Below are 20,626 nucleotides of genomic sequence, written 5' to 3' on the forward strand. Positions count from 1 at the left end.
CAACAACACTTCAATACAATTTTTCAAAAGAAACCATCACTCTGTATGCCTTAACCTTACAAAGCAATGCCTATATGTCAATTTCTCAGGAAAACTGGGGGGAAAACCTTTAGCTCCCAGATAACCCATCTGGAGTTCCCATCATGGCACAGTGGTTAACGAAATCCGACTAGGAACCATGAGATTGCGGGTTCGATCCCTGCCCTTGCTCAGTGGGTTAAGGACCCGGCGTTGCCATGAGCTGTGGTGTAGGTCGCAGACGCGGCTCAGATCTGATGTGGCTCTGGCACAGGCCAGTGGCTACAGCTCCAATTCAACCCCTAGCCTGGGAACCTCCACATGCCGCAGGAGCGGCCCCAGAAAGGGCAAAAAGAAAAGAAAAGAAAAAAAAAAAAAAAACATAACCTTTCTGTGATGGTCTTATTCCTCCCAAATCCCCAAACCAGTTTTCTCTGTCACCACTTCCCACCCCCCACCGCCAAACACACACGCTCTGGACCCGCTCTGGACCCGCTCCATCTCTAGAGGTCTTTCCCTCCTTAGACTCCTAAGTCCCTGAGGGCACCGCCTCATCCAAGCTTTTGCCACTCATGTCCAGACGCACACCTGGCATGTGAGGCAATTTAACTGCAGCTTAGTGGATCAACGTGTCGCACTGTAACTCCCTAATTCCTTAAGCTATTGCAAAAGGAAGCCCAAGCGTTGGGTCCCGGTTTAAAATGCTTGTTTCCTTATTTGGAAAGGCACGGCTCTGGGTCTTTGGCATGCTTGAGTGTTGCTGGTGCAAACACAACAAACACCCACAGGGTGCTGAGCCGGGATTCCTGCCCTTGGATTCCCACTGCACCCCAAATGAACTGCCCCCACCCGTGCCTGCACTTAGAATAGCCAGTTCATCTACAAGGCCTTAAAAGCCTGTCTGGAAGAGAATTTGGAGAACCCCTCCCAGATTCCCTGGTGCACTGGCCCAGTTTGGTTAGCAGGAGCCCTGTAGGCGTCCGAATGTCTTAGAAACCACACCGTGTTCTGATCTTAACTTTCCTGCCCTAACAAAATCATACTAACTTCATAAGCAACCCCTGAAAGGAGTGCTGGCCCCCACGTCCTCTGCACTCAGCAGGCCATGCTTCCAGACTGTATGAGGTATTTCAGCAAAGCAAGGAAGGCACTGGAGCCCAGCCTCACCTATCACTTCCCATGTGACCACATTATAAGATGCACCTTCTGCTTCTGCAAAAGCAGGTTTCCTGATACGTGCCCGGAGTTCCCGTTGTGGCTCAGCGGGGTACGAACCTGACTACTATCCATGAGGATGCCGGTTCGATCCCTGGCCTCAATCAGTGGGTTAAGGATCCGGCGTTGCCACAAGCTGCAGCATAGGTCACGGATGCGGCTTGGATCTGGCGTTGCTGTGAACTGTGGGGTAGGCCGGCAGCTGCAGCTCTGATTCGACCCCTAGCTTGCCAACGTCCATATGTTGCAGGTGTAGCCTTAAAAAGAGAGAGGAAAAAAAAAAAAAAAAAAAAACAACTGCCCACTGGAACTTACCGAGCAGGCCTGCCCATCAAGAGAGGCAGCGTATGAGAATGTGGTCGAGTTAAAAATGGGTCCGGAGTTGCTTAGCAGTACCTTCCTTGCTGGTTTCCTCTTGCACTTTGCCCTACATTTCAGTTAGGCCACTGGGATCTGCCAATTATCCCCCCGTTGCTGCAGAACCAAGAAGCTCTTGATCTCCTTCAATCCAGGAGATGTGGGTACAGAGTAAGTCTGTATAAAGGGCACCATCTGACTCAGAGTTCTGTTTTCCCTCAGTGTCTCGAATGATCTTTCTCCAACAGCTGATCACAGCAGCCTAATTTAAAATGAAGCGTGTCATGGGAATTTCCAATGTGGCACAACGGAAAAGAATCTGTCTAGGATCCATGAGGATGAGGATGTGGGTTCGATTCCTGGCCCCACTCTCTGGGCTGGTGATCCACCGTTGCCTTGAGCTGTGGTGTAGGTCGCAGGCACAGCTTGAATGGGGTGTTGCTATGGTGTAGGCCGGCAGCTGTAGCTCCAATTCGGGCCCTAGCCTGGGAACTTCTATATGCCATGGGTATGGCCCTAAAAAGACAAAAACTTGTGTTATTGGTAAGTCAGCACAGAATCTAAGGGATGACATTTGTCCCCGTCATTATACTTTTCCTATACTTTTTTTTTTTTTTCCAATTTTCCCCAAAGAACATATCGTGCTATTACATTTAGGGGGAGTGTTGTTTAAAAAAAACAAAGAGGAGTTCCCGTCGTGGCTCAGTGGTTAACCTATCCAACTAGGAACCACGAGGTTGCAGGTTCGATCCCTGGCCTCGCTCAGTGCGTTAAGGATCCAGCGTTGCCGTGAGCTGTGGTGTAGGTCACAGACGCGGTTCGATCCTGAGTTGTTGTGGCTGTGGCATAGGCCAGCAGCTACAGCTCCGACTGGACCCCTGGCCTGGGAACCTCCATATGCCTCGGGAGTGGCCCTTGAAAAGACAAAAAAGAAAGGAAGAAAATTTTAATGCTGATTCTATTTTTAGACCAACCACTTTCAAGACACTAAGCAGTAGGCCCTGTTGCAAGAACTTTGTATATAGTATCCTCTTGACAACGCTGTGAGGTAGGTGTTAATATTTCATTCCTTTTTAGAGATGAGGAAATAGAGGCACAAAGATGAAGCCATCTACCCAGGGTGACACAGCTAGTAAGTGATGGAGCTGGTACTTGAAGCCAAGCACTTTGGTGTCGGAGTTCACACTTTTAACAAGTATTCCAGGGGGACAGGATGTGAGCGGCTGGTTGTACCACCTACCATGACTCCAAGAGTCCAATTACACAAGCAGGCTCCCTTGGGAGAAATTGGTGGTCTATTAGACTGCAGAATCCTGAAAGCAAAAACTACATCTTATTCACCTGTATTTCTGTACCAGTTAGGCTTTTGTTTGGTTGGTTGGTTTGGCTTGGTTTTTTTAGGGCCACACCCACGGCATATGGAAGTTCGCAGGCGAGTCATTGAATTGGAGCTGTAGCCGCCGGCCTACACACAGCCACAGCAACGCCAGATCCAAGCCGCATCTGCAAACTACCCTGCAGCTTGTAGCAGCAACGCCGCATCCTTAACCCACTGAACAAGGCCAGGGATTGAACTCGTATCCTCATGGATACTAGTTGGGTTCATTACCGCTGAGCCACGATGGGAATTCCTCTACCAGTTAGCTTCAGAGGCATAATAAACCACCTCGAAACTCAAGTACCTAAAAACCACAACCGTCAGTCTCACTCACAATTCCATGGGTGGGCATTTTGGTTGGTCATTCTTTGCCAGTCTTCTGCTGTGCTGAGCTGGGCCATGCTGGTTAATTGCTGGTCCACTAGATGTCTCTGCTGCTGGAAGTTAGCTGGCCCTAAGATGGGACACAGGTGCCCCTGGGCCGCAGGTCTCTGATCATGCAGCAGTGGCAAAATCCCAAGAGCCTCAAGAGTGGATCAGCCCCAGTGAGCAAGAGCTTTTCATGTCTCCGCTTGCATCACATTTGCTGTTGACCCATTGGCCGAAGCAAATCACATGGCCAAGCTCACAGTCAGTGTAGGAAGGGACTACCCAAAGGCTGGATGCAGGAGGGGTAAGTAGTCTATGGCCATTTATGCAATCTACCAATAGCTCCGTAACACAGGCCCTAATAAAGAGTAGGCACAAAATAAATGCTCAGTGAATCGAATGCTGTCTCCTCCTCATGAAAAATCAAAGTAAGACCAACAATCTCTTCCTTCTCAACATGAGGGACACAGCATCAAGCAGATGCAAGAGGCTGACTGCCACCTCCTCACAATAGAACACTCCTCCTGGGTGATGGAGCCTGCCATTTGACAGTCACCTCTCAATGCAGGGTCTTCTCAGTTCTTGGGGTGAGGGGTGTGTTCTCACTGGGGGCTGCTTCGTTAAAGCTCTTAGAATCCCAGGCCTTGCTCTCATCAATGGTTCCTTCCGGCTTCCCAATTCTCCCACACTTCCGTGGGGTCCCTCAGGGATACCTTTCTAAAGTTGCACGCCCTCTAGCGGCACCCTAAAGTTCTGCAGACCTTTAAAGAAAAGTGTTCAAAGCCTTCTTCTACAACAATTGTGTGTGCTTTAGGTCAGCGCCTTCCAACAGACGGCAGTATTTCCCCCATGTGATATTTGGCAGTGTCTAGATATTTTTGGTTGTTACCACTGGAGGAAGGGTGCTGGCATCTAGTGGGTAGAGCCCAGGGACGCTGCTAAATATCCTATAATGCATGGGACAGCCCCTGCAGCAGAGAATGATCCAGTTCAAAATGTCAATAGCCATGTTTGAGAAACTCTGTGTTAGTTCAAAGTAAGCCTTCTTTCATCCTAAGGATGTACCCACTGCCCTGCCCGCGGCTATTACATGGCTGGATCCATCACCCCCTCTGAGAAGAATCAATGACTAGGCAACAATGCTAAATTCTCTCTGTGCCACTTAAATCTCAGGAATGGTTCATGGGGCACCCCATCATCTCCCAGGGTACACAGGCAAACTAAGGTCTAAATGGGAGCTTGGTTACATGCAAGATGATCTTATTGTCTCTTTCTATTATCTATGCTCCATCCTACTGATTCTGGGAACAATTTTCTCAAAAGAGAGGCGTGCTTAAAGGTTTTTATTGTAAGCCAGTTAATAGCCTCAGGAAAGAAAAATGGCTTCCTATGGAGAAGAGCATTGTGGGACATCTGTGTGAGCCATCCAGACTCTTTGATCAAATGCACATTACTCGCAAGGAAGAGATGACAGGCATTCAGTTTTAACAGAATGACACTTGTTCCATGGAGGAAGCGAATTTCTTACTGTCAGAGAGAACACCAAGAAGTAAAGGAATAAAGCTACACAGACGCTGATGGCGATGGCAGCTCCACGGACAAATGCGACAGGAGATGAAAGCCTGATTCTCGCCCATCTTGCTGTGGCATTTGAGCAATGCTAATTAGAAGCGAGGAGCTGACGTGTCCCTAGCATGAAAGAGAAATGAAAATTTGCCCAGGACATTTAGTTCTGAAGTTTTCACAGACAATGTCTATGATAAAGTTGCTCGTTATTAACCCCAGGCTTTGTTTCCTGCCTGCTGGCTTTCGCAGACTCCTCGGTGCCTCCTCAACCAGTCCCCGGAGCTCTTCAAGACGGCAGGAAGAGTCTTGCAGGGATTCTAAAACTCAAAACCTATTTAAAATTGTTCATCGCTGTTAACAAATGAGTGCATGAAGATGCAGCAATCGAGCCTCCCCCACCCCGCCCCCCAAAGGGAAGCAGGAAGCCCGGGAAGGGAGGGAGGATCCATGGCTCCAGCGGCTCTTGCTTTTACTGGGAAACCCTTTCTTCCTCCACTTGTCCCCAGGTCCTGAGGCTTCTCCACTTTCACCTCCTCCCTTCCACCTGTCCTCCTCACCCCTCCTGCCCCTGGACCGCGGATGGGGACCGACAGCAATGCCAGGCATGGAGCTGGGGGCAACGTACCTCGCTCGGTGCACACCTCCCATGTGTGCGCCTAGGAAGGGGACGTGGAACAAAAGGCCCTGTACTCTGGTCCTTCTTCGGCCGTGAGGTCTGGGATTGGGATGACTCCAAGGAGGGGCACGGAGTCTGCGCCTGGCCCCTGGCACTGTGAACCCAGCTTCTTCTGTGGGCCCCATCCTCTCAGCTGGCTGCTCCCCTGACTGCCTGGACTTCTCTCCAAGGACGCCCTGTGGGCGGCAGGAGAGGATGCTGCCTGGGGCCTTGGGCGAGGAGCGCCTCCAGAAAAGTCTCCCCCGCTACACACACCCCAGGCTCCTGACTAGCATTCCGCCCCTACTGGGTCCTAGGCCAAAGGTGTCTTCCTTCAGAGGAGAAACTTTAAGGAACTGTGAGGCTGGGTCTCCATCCACGCTCAGAACCACCTTTGGCTGAACACCAGTGGCTTCCCTTCTGTCACAGTGGAGTCAGAATCTGTGTTGGGGGGCAGCCATGGTGGAGAAAGGGTAAGAGACCGCTGACCTGCTGGGACAAAGGGGGGGCCTGAATGAACATTGAAGAAAAAAAAAAAAAAAAACATGAGTTTTGAGTCATGAGATTCTTTAGGACGTGTCTATTCTGTATGAAACTCCATGCTAAGCACTTGTATTTCTATTCTTTTCTCCCACAGGCTGTGTGACGTTGGGCCAAGTGGTTAACGCCCCTGTTTCTGTTCGCTTCGCCGGGTAGAAACAGCCACCTTGCCTAGGGGTTCAGAGGACTGGTTGAAACAATGTGTGGCAAGTTCCTGGCATGTGGCCACTGTCTTAGCTCAGGCTGCTGTGACAAAATACCACAGACTGAGTGCCTTGACCTCGCAGAAAGGCCTTTTCTCACAGTTCTGGAGCCTGGGACGTCCACGATCAAGGTACTACTGGCTGATTGAGGTCCTGGTGAGAACCCCTCGCTGAGGTGCAGAGTCGGCTCCTCACGGGGTTCTCATGCAGCCTTTCTTCAGTGCGCATGTGCCGCGAGGGCAATGAGGCTCCTTCTTCCTCTTCTGGTCAAGCCACTCATCGCGTCATGAGGGCCCCACCCCATGATCTCATCTAACCCTAATCACCTCACAAAGACCACATGTCTAAGTATCATCACTTTGGGGCGTAGGGCTTCAACACAGGGATTTTGAGGAGACACATTAAATTCACAAGAGGAGACACTAAGTCAGCAGCGGCTGTTGTTACCACTACATCGTGATTAATAAAGCCGGTCTTGGAGTTCCCGTCATGGCGCAGTGGTTAACGAATCCGACTAGGAACCATGAGGTTGCAGGTTCGGTCCCTGCCCTTGCTCAGTGGGTTAACGATCCGGCGTTGCCGTGAGCTGTGGTGTAGGTCACAGACGAGGCTCGGATCCCGCGTTGCTGTGGCTCTGGCGTAGGCCGGTGGCTACAGCTCCGATTCGACCCCTAGCCTGGGAACCTCCATATGCCGCGGGAGCGGCCCAAGAAATAGCAACAACAACAAAAAGACAAAAAAGACAAAAATAAAAATAAAAATAAAAAAAATAAAATAAAGCCGGTCTGCAGACTCAGGAAACAGCCGCAAGGACATGGCCTGGTCTAAGACAGAAGAAGTCTGTCAGGAGCACCCACTCACCAGAACTGATACTGACAGTCTCAGTCTCGCAGTGCTGGAGCAGTGCCAAGTTATTTGTCCTTGCGCAATCTTTTTTTTTTTTTTTTTTTTTTTTTTTTGCCATTTCTAGGGCCACATCTGCAGCATATGGAGGTTCCCAGGCTAGGGGTCCAATCAGAGCTGTAGCCGCCGTCCCACACCAGAGCCACAGCAACGCGGGATCCGAGCCGCATCTGCAACCCACACCACAGCTCACGGCAACACTGGATCCTTAACCCACTGAGCAAGGGCAGGGACCGAACCCACAACCTCATGGTTCCTAGTTGGATTTGCTAACCACCGAGCCACCACGGGAACCTTGAGGCTTCTGGTAAGCAATGGTCCCTCATCACCGGTGGAGGACCTCTGATCTCAACCACAGGGCACTGATCTGGGCAGCCTACAGCTGTGCCTATTAACCACGATCATTTCCACCAGCCTCAGGGCATTCTCTGTGGTCCTCCCGCATCTCAAGTGCTACATTCCTACAGCTCTGCTCTCTGTTGTACAACCTGCATTCCTCGTTGTTTTTCCTTATTCTGAGGATCCACAGCACCCAGGGTCAAGATTCTCCCCTCTTGGTGCATCTCCAAAACATACAAACAGCTCATACAATTCAACATCAGAACCACAAATAACTGAATCCAAAAATGCACGGAAGTTCTAAATCAACATCACTCCAAAGAAGACAAAGAGACGACCAACCGGCACATGAAAACATGCTCAGTATCGCTAATGACTAGACACATGCAAATCAAAACCACAGCAAGGTGTCACCTCACACCCGTCAGAATGGCCATCAGCAAAACTCTACAAATGACAAATGCTGGAGAGGGTGTGGAGAAAAGGGAACCCTCCTACACTGCTGGTGCGAGTGTAAACTGGTGCAGCCACTATGGAGAACTGTATAAAGGTTCCTTAAAAAAATAAATTTAGAATTACCATGTGATCCAGCAATACCACTCCTGGGCATTTACCCAGAGAAAACACTAATTTGAAAAGAGATATGCACCCCAATGGTCATAGAAGCACTATTTGCAATAGCAAAGACATGGAAATAACCTAAGTGTCCATCGATCAATCAACAAGATGTGGTACGTACATACAACGGAGTATTACTCAGCCATAAAAAAGAATGAAATATTGCCATTCGCAGCAACATGGATGGACCTAGAGATTATCATACTAAGTGAAGGAAGTCAAAGACAAATATTATATGACATCACTTATATGTGGCATCTAAAAAATAATACAAATGAATCTATTTACAAACAGAAACAGATTTCTAGACAGAAAACAAACTTATGGTTACCAAAAGGAAAAGGTGAAATATTAAGTTTCTCCCTCTCCCTTTCCCCCCCCACCTCTTCATTACACCCTTTACCTCCCCAAATGCAAACAGAATGTTTAATGAAAAGAACATCAAGCGAGGTCTCAAGAGATCTGAGCTCCAGACCAAATCCAGTCTCCATGGGGGTTTCCGCGTCCTCATTTCTAAGGTTTCTTTCATCGGGAGCTTTCTGCATTGCTTTACGAAACAAGATCTTGGAGTCTCTAGTGGTTATAACACTTAAACATGGCATTCTGTTCTACAGCGAGCCCCCTTTCCAAAGGTCCACTGTATTTCAAAGAACAGAGAGAAACTAACCCCTCTTGGCCCAGCAAACGCTGATAAGAGTATCAACAGAAATCCTGATAGGTTTAAATATCTCAAAATTCCTTGAGCACCCTCAACCAAGCTTATGTGAAATACACTCCTTTTTTTTTTTTTTTTTTTTACAATCACATCCCTAGGCATCAATCTTCTCCTATTGAATCACAGATGAAAAGGGATAAAACTTCAACAAAGACTGAAGTTTACTTTTGTTTTGTCTTTTTGTCTTTTCAGGGTCAAACCCACAGCCTATGAAGGCTCCCAGGCTAGGGGTCCAATCAGAGCAGTAGCTGCCAGTCTACACCACAGCAGCTCAAGATCCAAGCTGCGACCTACACCACAGCTCACAGCAACTCCAGTTCCTTAACCCGCTGGGTGAGGCCAGGGATCGAACCCCAATCTTCACGGATGCTAGTCAGGTTCGGTAACCACTGAGCCACAACAAGAACTCCTAAAGTTTATTTTCTTTGAGGCAAATATTGCCCCCTCTTTTATCACCCAAACATAATACTGAATCTTTGGGTTGAAAAGTGAAAATGGGACACAAGTGAAGGCTATGTTTCTGAAATGTGACTGTGCATTGTGACACAAGGTAAAGCAGAAGATGGCATCTGGCACGAGTCCTGTAATCCCTCTCCTACCTGAACAAGAACCTGGCAATGAGGTACCACCTCACACAGTCAGAATGGCCATCATTAAGAAGTCCACAAGTAACAAATGCTGGAGAGGGTGTGGAGAAAAGGGTACCCTCCTACACTGCTGGTGGGAATGTAAATTGGTACAACCATTATGGAAAACTGTACGGAGGTACCCAGGAAACTAAACAGAGAACTACCATATGACCCAGCAATCCCATTCCTGGGCATATATCTGGACAAAAGTTTGTTTGAAAAAGATACATGCACCCGTATGTTCATTGCAGCACTACTCACAATAGCCAAGACATGGAAACACCCCAAATGTCCATCGCCAGATGACTGGATTAAGAAGATGTGGTGTATATATACACATGGAATACTACTCAGCCTTAAAAAAGAACAAAATAGGAGTTCCCGTCGTGGTGCAGTGGTTAACAAATCCGACTAGGAACCATGAGGTTGCGGGTTCGATCCCTGCCCTTGCTCAGTGGGTTAAGGATCCGGCGGTGCCGTGAGCTGTGGTGTAGGTTGCAGACACGGCTCGGATCCTGCGTTGCTGTGGCTCTGGCGTAGGCCGGTGGCTACAGCTCCGATTCGACCCCTAGCCTGGGAACCTCCATATGCCGCGGGAGCGGCCCAAGAAATAGCAACAATAACAACAACAACAACAACAAAAAAGACAAAAAGACAAAAAGACAAAAAAAAAAAAAAAAAGAACAAAATAACGCCATTTGCAGCAACATGGATGGAACTAGAGACTCTCATCCTAAGTGAAGTAAATCAGAAAGAGAAAGACAAATATCATATGATATCACTTATATCTAGAATCTAATATACAGCACAAATAAACCTTTCCACAGAAAACCATCCCATAGACTTGGAGAACAGACTTGTGGTTGCCAAGGCAGAGGGGTGGGGAGTGGGATGGATGGGGAGTCTGAGGTAAATAGATGCAAACTATTGCCTTTGGAGTGGATGAGCAATGAGATCCTGCTGTCTAGCACTGGGAACTGTATCTAGTCACTTTTGATGGAACAGGATGGAGGATAATGTGAGAAAAAGAATGTATATATGTATGTGTGACTGGGTCACTTTGCTGTACAGCAGAAAATTGACAAAGCACTGTAAACCAGCTACAATGGGAAAAATTTTTTAATTCAATAAATATGTGTGTGTGTGTGTGTCTGTGTGTATACGTATTCCCAAACCGGTTGCCCAAATCCAGTCACACATTCCCCACTGCACGGTTTTCCTGTAAGTTTATCCTAACTTTGGGTGAATGTTCAAAGGGTTGGGACCCAAATTACAACCGATTCCAGGAATGTTTTCTTTCTTTCTTTTTTTTTTTTTGTCTTTTTGCTATTTCTTGGGCCGCTCCTGCGGCATATGGAGGTTCCCAGGCTAGGGGTCAGATCGGAGCCATAGCCACCGGCCTACGCCAGAGCCACAGCAACGCGGGATCCGAGCCGCGTCTGCAACCTACACCACAGCTCACAGCAACGCCGGATCCTTAACCCACTGAGCAAGGGCAGGGACCGAACCCGCGACCTCATGGTTCCTAGTTGGATTCGTTAACCACTGCGCCACGACGGGAACTCCCGGGGATGTTTTCGACCCTAGCTGCGCAGCACAACCCCCAGGGCCCCTCCAGGCCAGTGAATCCAAGACTTCTGGGAGTGGGTTGGACATTAGTTTTCAGAGTCTCGTGTGTGGCCAGGTTTGGGAGCCTCTGCATTCGAGGGGCTGCTTCTTGCTCTCTCAGCAGAAATGGGAGCACCCTTAGGTCAGGTGCAGGGGTTCAGAGGCCATGTCAGCACAGCGGCTCTGGCAAAGACTGGCAAGAGCAAAGAAGAGTGCCAGCTTCGGAGAACCCAGGCACCACGCTGAGGTGGATTCACACCCAAGAGGACCGGGACACCTGCCCCCACAAGGCGGACACCCTGTCTACACATGCTGCTGCCCTGAGGAAGCAGCCGCCTTTCTACAGTGAACCAGACATGCAGAATCTTTCTGGTCTCAGGAGAAACACGGAGCAGTAAGAAGAATTAGTCCAACTTTCCTGCAACACTCTTGCTTCCAGACAAAAATAATCTATACAATCTGTAATTCAGCTGAGAAAGCCCGTTGTCCTCTGACTTAATTGAAGCCCCTATTAAAGCGCTTTTTCTCAATTGATTTGGAAGACAGAAAAGACATCGCTGATTGGCCATGCTTCCACACTGATTTCAGAACCAACCACTCCTGACTTTGGGGCCAAGCTTCCAGACTGAATTTTCAGGGAGCTGCAGAGTTAAGATCAATGAACAAACACAACCTCGAACGGTAAAATTGAAACGATTTGTCAGGCTTGCTTGAGCTTGATACCAGAGGTGACAGAGAAAGCAAGAGACCAGAGATGACACAGCTCTGGTAATTAACAACAGCTGCAATCTCCCAAAAACATTCTATTTTCATCCTGATCTGGTAACTTCCACTTTTTACATTTCATTTCTACAGCTTCCAGATCGGGTGAGCATGCCTCCTGGGCCCCATGACTAAGAGAGAAAACCCAAACCTTGTGGGCCTCCTTGTCCCTCACATCCGAGGTCCCAAGACCCTCCATCTCTTCTTTCAGTCACATTCCTCAAACCGCAGCCCCAACACCCATCGCGCTAGCCTGTCCCCTCCCGTGAGCCTGGAGTCCAGCCCGGAGCCAAGCCCGCTTTCCATGCCCGCCCCTGGTCTCCGGCCCTCAAATGCAACTCCATTTTCCCCACATGCTGAAACATTCCTGCTCTATCCTTAGGAGGTCAGTCCTGGGCATTTGAAATAGGGGTGTTCCCCCCCCACCGTGGGACCACTTTGTCACCTCCACCCTCACTCTTGAATGCCAGCTGCAGCACAGATGGTGAGGTATGTATAGATACACACGAATGTGTGCGTGTGTGTATCTCTACCCGCGGGTATGTCTCTGTCTGTGTATCACTGTGACCAGGGAAAGAAAACAGAGATTCCCCTCGCCAGCGTCCCTGTCATCTTGACCCATTGCTAGTGTGCAGCTGTGACAAAGAGCAACAAGGAATAAGCACATGGGCGCAAACAAAACAGGACACCTCGTTGCCTTACCTGGACCAGCCTACGGTTTCAAGACTCCCAAGACATGTAACGCAAACTCTTCCAACCCCAAACACTAGGTCAACTTCTCACTGCATGGAGTGTGCATGAGAGGAATCCCAGAAACAGAAAAAGGAGTTCCCGTCATGGCGCAGTGGTTAACGAATCCGACTAGGAACCATGAGGTTGCGGGTTTGATCCCTGGCCCTGCTCAGTGGGTTAGGGATCCGGCGTTGCCGTGAGCTGTGGTGTAGGTCACAGATGTGGCTCAGATCCCGAGTTGCTGTGGCTCTGGCATAGGCCGGTGGCTACAGCTCTGATTCGACCCCTAGCCTGGGAACCTCCATATGCTGTGGGAAGCAGCCCTAGAAAAGGCAAAAAGACAAAAAAAAAAAAAAAAAAGAAACAGAAAAAGCAGGAGAGCCCCTCCCAGCCTCCATTGGCCTTGTCATGTGCGAGATGCACCCTTCGTCCACAGCTTTGTTCACGCTCTGTGACACTCCTGCTTAGAATCTCAGCCTTTCCAGAGCCGGCTGTAAACTTCTGAGCCCGTTATCTTGGAAAGGAATAGTGGGATTAAGAGAGTAATGGAGAAGAAAGGAAGGGGAGTTCCTGTTGTGGCTCAGCAGGTTAAGGACCTGACACTGTCTCTGTGAGATGTGAGTTCGATCCCTGGTCTCACTCAGCGGGTTAAGGATCTGACATCGCCACAAGCTGCAACATAGATCACAGATGTGGCTCGGATCTGGCTTGGCTGTGGCCATGGCTCAGACCGGCAGCTGCGGTGTTGATTCAACCCCTAGCCTGGGAACTTCCAAATGCTGCAGGTGTGGCCATAAAAAATAAATCAATAAAAAAGAAAAAAATTTAATATATATAAAAGAAGGAGAGAAGGAAGGAAGTTACTATCCTAGACTCGCAAAACTTAGGGCTGAGGCTCTCAGAGATTTGCGGCTCTAACGACCTCAAATACCTGGCTCCTATTTATGATCAATGTCTTCTGAAGAAGCCCATTTTATTTTCTGTCTTAATTATCACACCCATTCAAGTAAGTGTCAAGACTGGAAGCTCTGCAGAGCATGGATCTTAGCCTGTGTTCACTGATATGTACGCCTCTAGTGATCAAACAGTACCTGGCCCAGGGCCGTCAACTTAGAAAGTATTTGTTAAGTGAATGAGTGCCTCTCAGTGGCTTCCCATGCTGATTCTACTTCTACCCTGGAAAATTCAAAAGAAGTCTGTTTTTCTTCACTATGATAGCCCATTTGATAGTATAAGACAGCTATGGTGTTTACCCCCCACCATGAGGTTTTTCTTTTTCTTTTTTTTTTTTTTTTTTGTCTTTTCTGGGGCTGCACCCACGGCATATGGAGGTTCCCAGCTGTAGCTCCAGTCTACACCACAGTCACAGCAACGCAGGATCTGAGCCGCTTCTGCGTCCTACACCACAGCCCATGGCAACACTGGGTCCTTGACCCACTGATCGAGACCAGGGATCGAACCCACAACCTCATAGTTCCTAGTCGGATTCGTTAACCCCTGAGCCACAATGGGAACGCCGAGTTTTTTCTTTTCCAAGTTTAACCAGTCTCGTTTGCTGAAACATTTCTTACAGGGCAGATCACCAGTCCCCCAACAAAGACTGGATGCCTGCTGCACAGTCACCACTAGAGAGAGGGGCGACCCTCAAAGGATTCTGGGTATTATTGCCTCCATTCGTCAGAACCCGGCTCTCCCATCCACCCACGCCACTCTCATTTGTCCATGAGAACAATAATGAAAGCCTTTGGCCAATAGCAAGGGTAAATCCAGGCAACCTGTGGCTGCTATTCTGGGCCCAAGAAGTCTGTTTGGCCACCTCATCCAACAGGAGAAGGAACAGGAGGAACAGGAAGACAAGGCAGAAGAGGAGGAAGAAAGGCGGTGAGCCCAGCCCTACTTTATGGCTTCACCCGGTGGTGTGCAAACGTGGCATCACTTGGGGTGCCTCGATGAGGATGGACTCCTGGGACCCGATCTCAGTGAGCCCGCTTTCATCAGTCTGGGATGGAGCTCGGGCACCAGAATTTTTCAAAGCTCCCCCAAGGGATTGTGTAACCAGGGCTGAAGACTGTTTATGCAAATTCCTGGGGATCAACACTTCTCTTTTAAAGTGCTCACCATCTTTTTTTAGAAAACTCATTCTAAGAGCCATTTGGCTCTCCACCCCCCCCCCTTTTTTTTTTTTTTCCTTTTTGCCACAGCATGCAGCAGCTTGATGTGGGATCTCAGGTCCCAGACCAGGGATTGAATCTGGGCCACAACACTAAAAGTGCCAAATCCTAACCACTAGACCACCAGGGAACTCCCTCTACCCATTTTTTAAAAATAACGTTTAGTCGGACCACAACCATGCTTCTTCATGCACCCATTGTCTGGGGCTGCTTTTGCCCTTCAACAGTGGAGTAGTTATGATGGAGCCCACGTGGCTGGTAAAACCTAAAATACTTACTCTCTGATGCTTTTGAGAAAAAGGTTGCTGGCCTCCAGCTTAAAATCAGTATCAAAGTCACCAGTCTATAGTGTAAGGGATCTATGGCTTTCCTGTTAAAAAATCAAGGCCATCATTGTTTGTTTGTTTTTAATGTTTAGTCCTTCCCACCGATTACTCTCTTGGACCCTCTACTACTTCCCACAATTACTTGAGAAAAAACGGTCCTATTTTGGCAATATCACCAGCACAATTCTAAAGATTAGTAGTAAGAGATTTTATTCTGTTGTATGAATGTATGTAGCTAACAGAAAACCTTTAAGACCGCCTGTGATTGGAGTTCCCGTCGTGGTGCAGTGGTTAACGCATCTGACTAGGAACCACGAGGTTGAGGGTTCGATCCCTGGCCTTCCTCAGTGGGTTAAGGATCCGGTGTTGCCATGAGCTGTGGTGTAGGTCACAGACACGGCTCGGATCCCGCGTTGCTGTGGCTCTGGCGTAGGCTGGTGGCTACAGCTCTGATTCGACCCCTAGCCTGGGAACTCCATATGCCACGGGAGCGGCCCAAAAAAAAAGGCAAAAAAAAAAAAAAAGATCACCTATGATTGCACTGAATGACTATCATAAACACGAGGTCATTGACCAGAATGGGTGTGCATTTTCTAAGGGCTTGCAGATTTTCTCTCTGAGCACACTGGGTGCAGCCAAGCTTCCTCCTCCATTCTCTGAACCTGCTATTGAAGCTTAAGTTTCTAGGAGTTGCCACTATGGCACAGTGGGTTAAGGATCCTGCACTGTCTCTGCGGTGGCATGAGTTTGATCCCCAGCCTGGCACAGGAGGTTAAGGATCTGGCATCGCCACAGTTGTAGCGGAGGTCACAGCTGCAGCTCAGATTCCATCCCTGGCCTAGGAAACTTCCATATGGTCCGGGTACAGCCATTTAGGGGGAAAAAAAAAAAAGCCTAAGTTGATTAGATATATAACACATTATATATATTTAGTCAGTGCCAGCGAGTACTTACTAGGCAAGCGATATCTGCGAGGCAGATAGCCCTGCTGTGCCCGGTCTCTTGTATGGCTTTGGATCCCACCATGCCAGTGTTTCTAAAGTTTATGCTCCATGGTCTATGGGAAATAAGCCCTAAAATGAACGAGTTCCGCTGACTCTTAAGGCATGAAGAATATGCGGCAGGAAGACATTTATAAAAATATTCACCCCACCCAACTTTCCCTATTTCCATCCTGCACAACAATCTGAATTGCTGCTGTCACTCAGCATGAGCTGCTGGTGGCGTGTCCCGAGCGTCTATACTTAAGAGGAATTATGACACGTGTGCTCCCGCCGCATGTGTATTCGAGTGAGAGAGCTTTTTCTCCCTCGCCTGCACTCTCCGTGGGACAGTGATAAATCCTAGCGATGGGCAGAGCCAGAGAAACTGCATTCAGCCCTGTATCGGCCTCTCTCCCAGACCTAGTCTGGTCCTGAGAGCTTGCAGTGGCAGAGGACACAGTGCTGAGCTGGGCTGCGGCAGCGCTCAGAAATTAAGCGTGTCATCACGCCTCCTGTGTGACGGTCACTCTCATTTCAGTCAATAAGCCCATGAAGAAAATAGAATCATTAACCAGAATAGGAAAATCTGAGAAAGCGTTTTAACGCATTTACTATAGGAAATGCTTGTGCCACTAGGAAGCCCGTTCATGGAAGGGGAGAAAAATGCTGAGAATTTATAAATCCTATATGATTTTTTTTTTTTTTTTTTTTTTTTTTTTTTGTCTTTTGTCGTTGTTGTTGCTATTTCTTGGGCCGCTCCCGCGGCACATGGAGGTTCCCAGGCTAGGGGTCAAATCGGAGCTGTAGCCACCGGCCTACGCCAGAGCCACAGCAACGCCGGATCCGAGCCGCGTCTGCAACCTACAGCACAGCTCACGGCAACGCCGGATCATTAACCCACTGAGCGAGGGCAGGGACTGAACCCGCACCCTCATGGTTCCTAGTCGGATTCATTAACCACTGCGCCACGACGGGAACTCCAAAGCCTGTATGATTCTTGAGAGCTGCTCCTAAACATTATGCAAGTTAGAATTGAGTCACATGTAATGAATGGCTATACAGCGTGCACACACATACACAATTTATTAACATGTATACTGACTAGATATAGGAACCCATGTTGATCCCCTTCAAGTCACAAATATCCAAGCTACCCGATGGCACACGTGCCTGGTCTGGGAGTGGCCGAGAAAACTGTCTCCACATCAGCAGAACTGTCACCGCATTCATCAGCGATGGCTGGTCCTGCTTCCTGGTCCCCCCTCTTGTAACCACCTACATCATTGCGGGTTTCTGAAAATCCACTTCCAAGGCTCGCCAAGAGCTGTTGTTGTACTTTTAGTGTTGAGTGTGTGCTTTCTTGTCATCTAACTCTTTTCTAAATCAACCTATCCGTGGTGGACCTGTGGTCAATTTTTCTCAGCCGGAATACTGACTGAACCAGAGGGCCCCGTTCTGTTGTTGCAAGGAGCGTAACAGAATCGAGCACAGGAAGTCACAGAAAAATAATCGTTCTGATTCCAGCCCTTGGCAGGGAAGACCATTCTTTCTTCTTTCCCCCATAGAGTGCCCCCCACCTCAGCCAACAATAGTAGAGAAAGGATTTGAGCCCAACCCAACACTTCTGTGTGTTCCTCCTCTCAGAGTGTCCCACGTCCCCGGTGAAAATGCTTCAGATTACGTTTTAAGTGTGCCAAGGCTGCTTACTAATGAAAATGAGGCTAGAATAAATCTTTTCCTAAGTCCATGTGTCACTTGATACTCTCTCTGTAGGTCAAATCCGAAGTTAAACAGAGTCACCGTATGACCCAGCAATTTCACTCCTAGGTAGACACCCAAGAGAAGTGAAAACCTAAGTTCAGACAAAAACTTGGCCCATGAATGTTCTTTCCAGCATCATTCCTAACAGCCAAACAGTGGAAACAACCCAAATGCCCACCAACAGATGAATGGATAAACAAAATGTTCCATTTCCATACACATGGAATATTATCCAGCCATAAAAAGGAAGGAAATTCTGATACACGCTACAACGTGGATGAACCGCAAAAAGAGTTGGCTAAGTGAGAGAAGCCAGACACCAAAGACCGCATACCTCTATTTATATGAAATTTCCAGAAACGCAAGTCTATAGAGACACAAGGTAGGTTAGGATCAGGGCAGGGGGCAGCAACCACTAATCGGTATCAGATGTCTTTGGGGTGATGAAATTATCTGGATTAGATTGTGATGACAGTATATTCAGAGTGAAGCAACTAAGAATCACTGAACTAGAAAACTCGAAAAGGTGAATTTCATGGCATGTGAATTATGTATCCAATGAGACGGGGGAGGGAGGGAACCCCAGGACTAAGATTGAACACCAAGGAAGGAACAAACCTGGAATAGGGTTGCAAGAGGGCTCCGCAAGGCTGACATTCATCCCTCGCTGGAGAGAGCGTGGGTGCAGCCCAATAGGTGGCAGAGAAGTTTGCCCAGTTGCCCTTGGGCCAGAGCTGGTCTGTGAAACAAGCCAAGAGCTACGGGTGGGAGCTGTGGGCCAGGGCTGGTGAGCTGCAAGTGCCGCCACCGGGGGCCAGCGGCGCAAGGTGCTGGGAAGCAAAGTGCTGATGAAATTCACTGGAAAGCTGCCCTTGGGGGTGCTGGCGAATTTCTACGAAGCTGGCAAGGGGACCGGCTGGACTTTCCAGAAAGCCATAAAGGTGCCACCCACAGGAAGTGCCGCTCAACTCATGAGGGAGCCAGCCGAGGTACCGAGCCCCCACCGCGGCTGGGGCACCTGCACGATTTGCCCTGCTGCTGCCTGCAGGGGTGCCTCTGAGCGTCGCTGGGCTGAGCTACACCGAGTGTCTCACATGTCTGCCCAATACCCCAGGAACCAGCAGCCGCAAAGTACACGGAAGCCAGGAAGAGAAGCCCCATCAGCCTCCAGGGGCTCCCTAGCACCTTCTACCAATGAGGCTTAACCTTGTGCCCGCTGGCAATGGAGCAACAGCCCAGGGCCACCGTCATCAGGGCAACAGAGCATGGATTTGAACCTGAGAGGCAAGAGACTGATAACAGGATACCAACAGCTGTTTCTTCAAAGAAAAAGGTCACATTCACGTGAATTTGGAAAACACTCTTCCACATACCACCCTCAAAATGCAGAGTATAGTGTTTTCGCAGCAGTGAGACATCCTAAGGGGAAGAACCCTCTAGAACTTTCCCACGGGGCATTTCTGAAACTCATTTGACCACAGAGCCCCATTTGTCCAGCTAACTAACAGCCTGCAGAATTGTGGCTGGGAAGCTGCTGTGGGTGTGGAGTGGGGAGACAGGCCTTCAATATCCGGATTAGGAGCGAAGCTGCACTACTGGGGAGCCCATCTGTTTCAGGGGCTCCTCTGGAACACAACGCGCACACATGGAGTCATCTGGCTGGGCTCCTTCGTGGCATTTCCATTGATTTATTTACTGCACAAAAACCACAAGCTCTGCCGACACCATGGAAATACAGTTTATTTAGGTAACTAAAAATAGCCCCGAGTGGCACTTGGCCATGGCTGCACTTCCCAATGCCTCCTGCTTGCCCAGTGTTGCCTCTAAATTACCCCTCGATGGTACAACGGAGAGGGGACGGGACTTAAAAGCCAGAATGGACGCTATTAGGGTCAGAGGCCTTGGAATGCCGTAATCCTGCATGGCCACTCATCCCATTTGACCTTTGGGGCTTTCTGAGGGAATGAGAAACATGCAAAAGAATGAGTATGAATCACAGCAGAGTTTATTACCTGGAAGGGGCAGAAATAGGCAGCGAGAGAAAAGCTGAGCAGAGTTGGGCCATGTGGGGAGAGAGCCCCTACGACAGTCAATCTTGGAATCAAAACCCAGTCCCATCCCACTTCTCAGCAGTACAGGGGAGGAAAAAATGGATTTTCCCTCTACCCTTTTGGGTCCTCTTCTGGGTCTCTAGTAACCAATGACAGATTAGCAGGAGAAAACACGTGTGTAACTATACCTCCTGGGTACACGGGAGAGACGTGGGGAAAATGGGTAACTCACAGAGCTGGCCTAGAACTCAGGCTTACATACCATCTTCAGCTAAAGACAAAAGAGAGAAGGGTGGGAGGCGAAGCCAGTAGTGGGTAAGTAACAGGTAAAACACAGTGAACAGGAATAAGAGTTGCTCTGCAGACTCAAGCTTGTGTCTCCTTATCAAAGGGGACATAGTGGCATTCCAAGCTACCGGAAAGATTCAGTACAGAATCTTACAAAGAGTGTGCAAGCTTTGAGCCCTCTCGTGGATGACTTGCTCTGGGAAGAGCCAGCTGCCATGCTGTAAGCTAGCCTATGGAAAGGCTGATGTGGTCAGGAACTGAGGGAGGCTTCTGACCAATAGCCATGAGTACCTGAGACCTCCAGACAACGGCCACTTGAGTGCGCCCTCGTGGAAGCAAATCCTCCAGCCTCAGTCAACTCATCAAGGGCTGAAGTCTGGCTACAACCTGGTGAGAGGCCCTGAGCCAGAACCACGAGCCAAACCACTTTCACACTCCT

General features: G+C 48.9%; 1 long non-coding RNA gene across 1 annotated transcript in view; it reads right to left on the bottom strand.

The window, feature by feature from the left end:
* Positions 1–2,193: 2,193 nt before the first annotated feature.
* LOC110257748 (uncharacterized) overlaps positions 2,194–20,626 on the bottom strand; it is an 87,380-nt gene continuing 68,947 nt past the window's right edge. Inside the window, exons 2-4 of the long non-coding RNA XR_014835778.1 lie at positions 5,529–5,755; positions 3,070–5,234; positions 2,194–2,448 (exon numbers count right to left, since the gene is read on the bottom strand). This is a non-coding gene — a long non-coding RNA (uncharacterized LOC110257748). The remainder of the gene's footprint in view (positions 2,449–3,069; positions 5,235–5,528; positions 5,756–20,626) is intronic.

Source organism: Sus scrofa, chromosome X (genome assembly GCF_054392235.1).
Source record: "Sus scrofa isolate SSC_HxYL_T2T_F1_AM1 chromosome X, Sscrofa_HxYL_maternal_Yorkshire_Landrace_v2.0, whole genome shotgun sequence".
NCBI classification, from domain to species: domain Eukaryota; kingdom Metazoa; phylum Chordata; class Mammalia; order Artiodactyla; family Suidae; genus Sus; species Sus scrofa.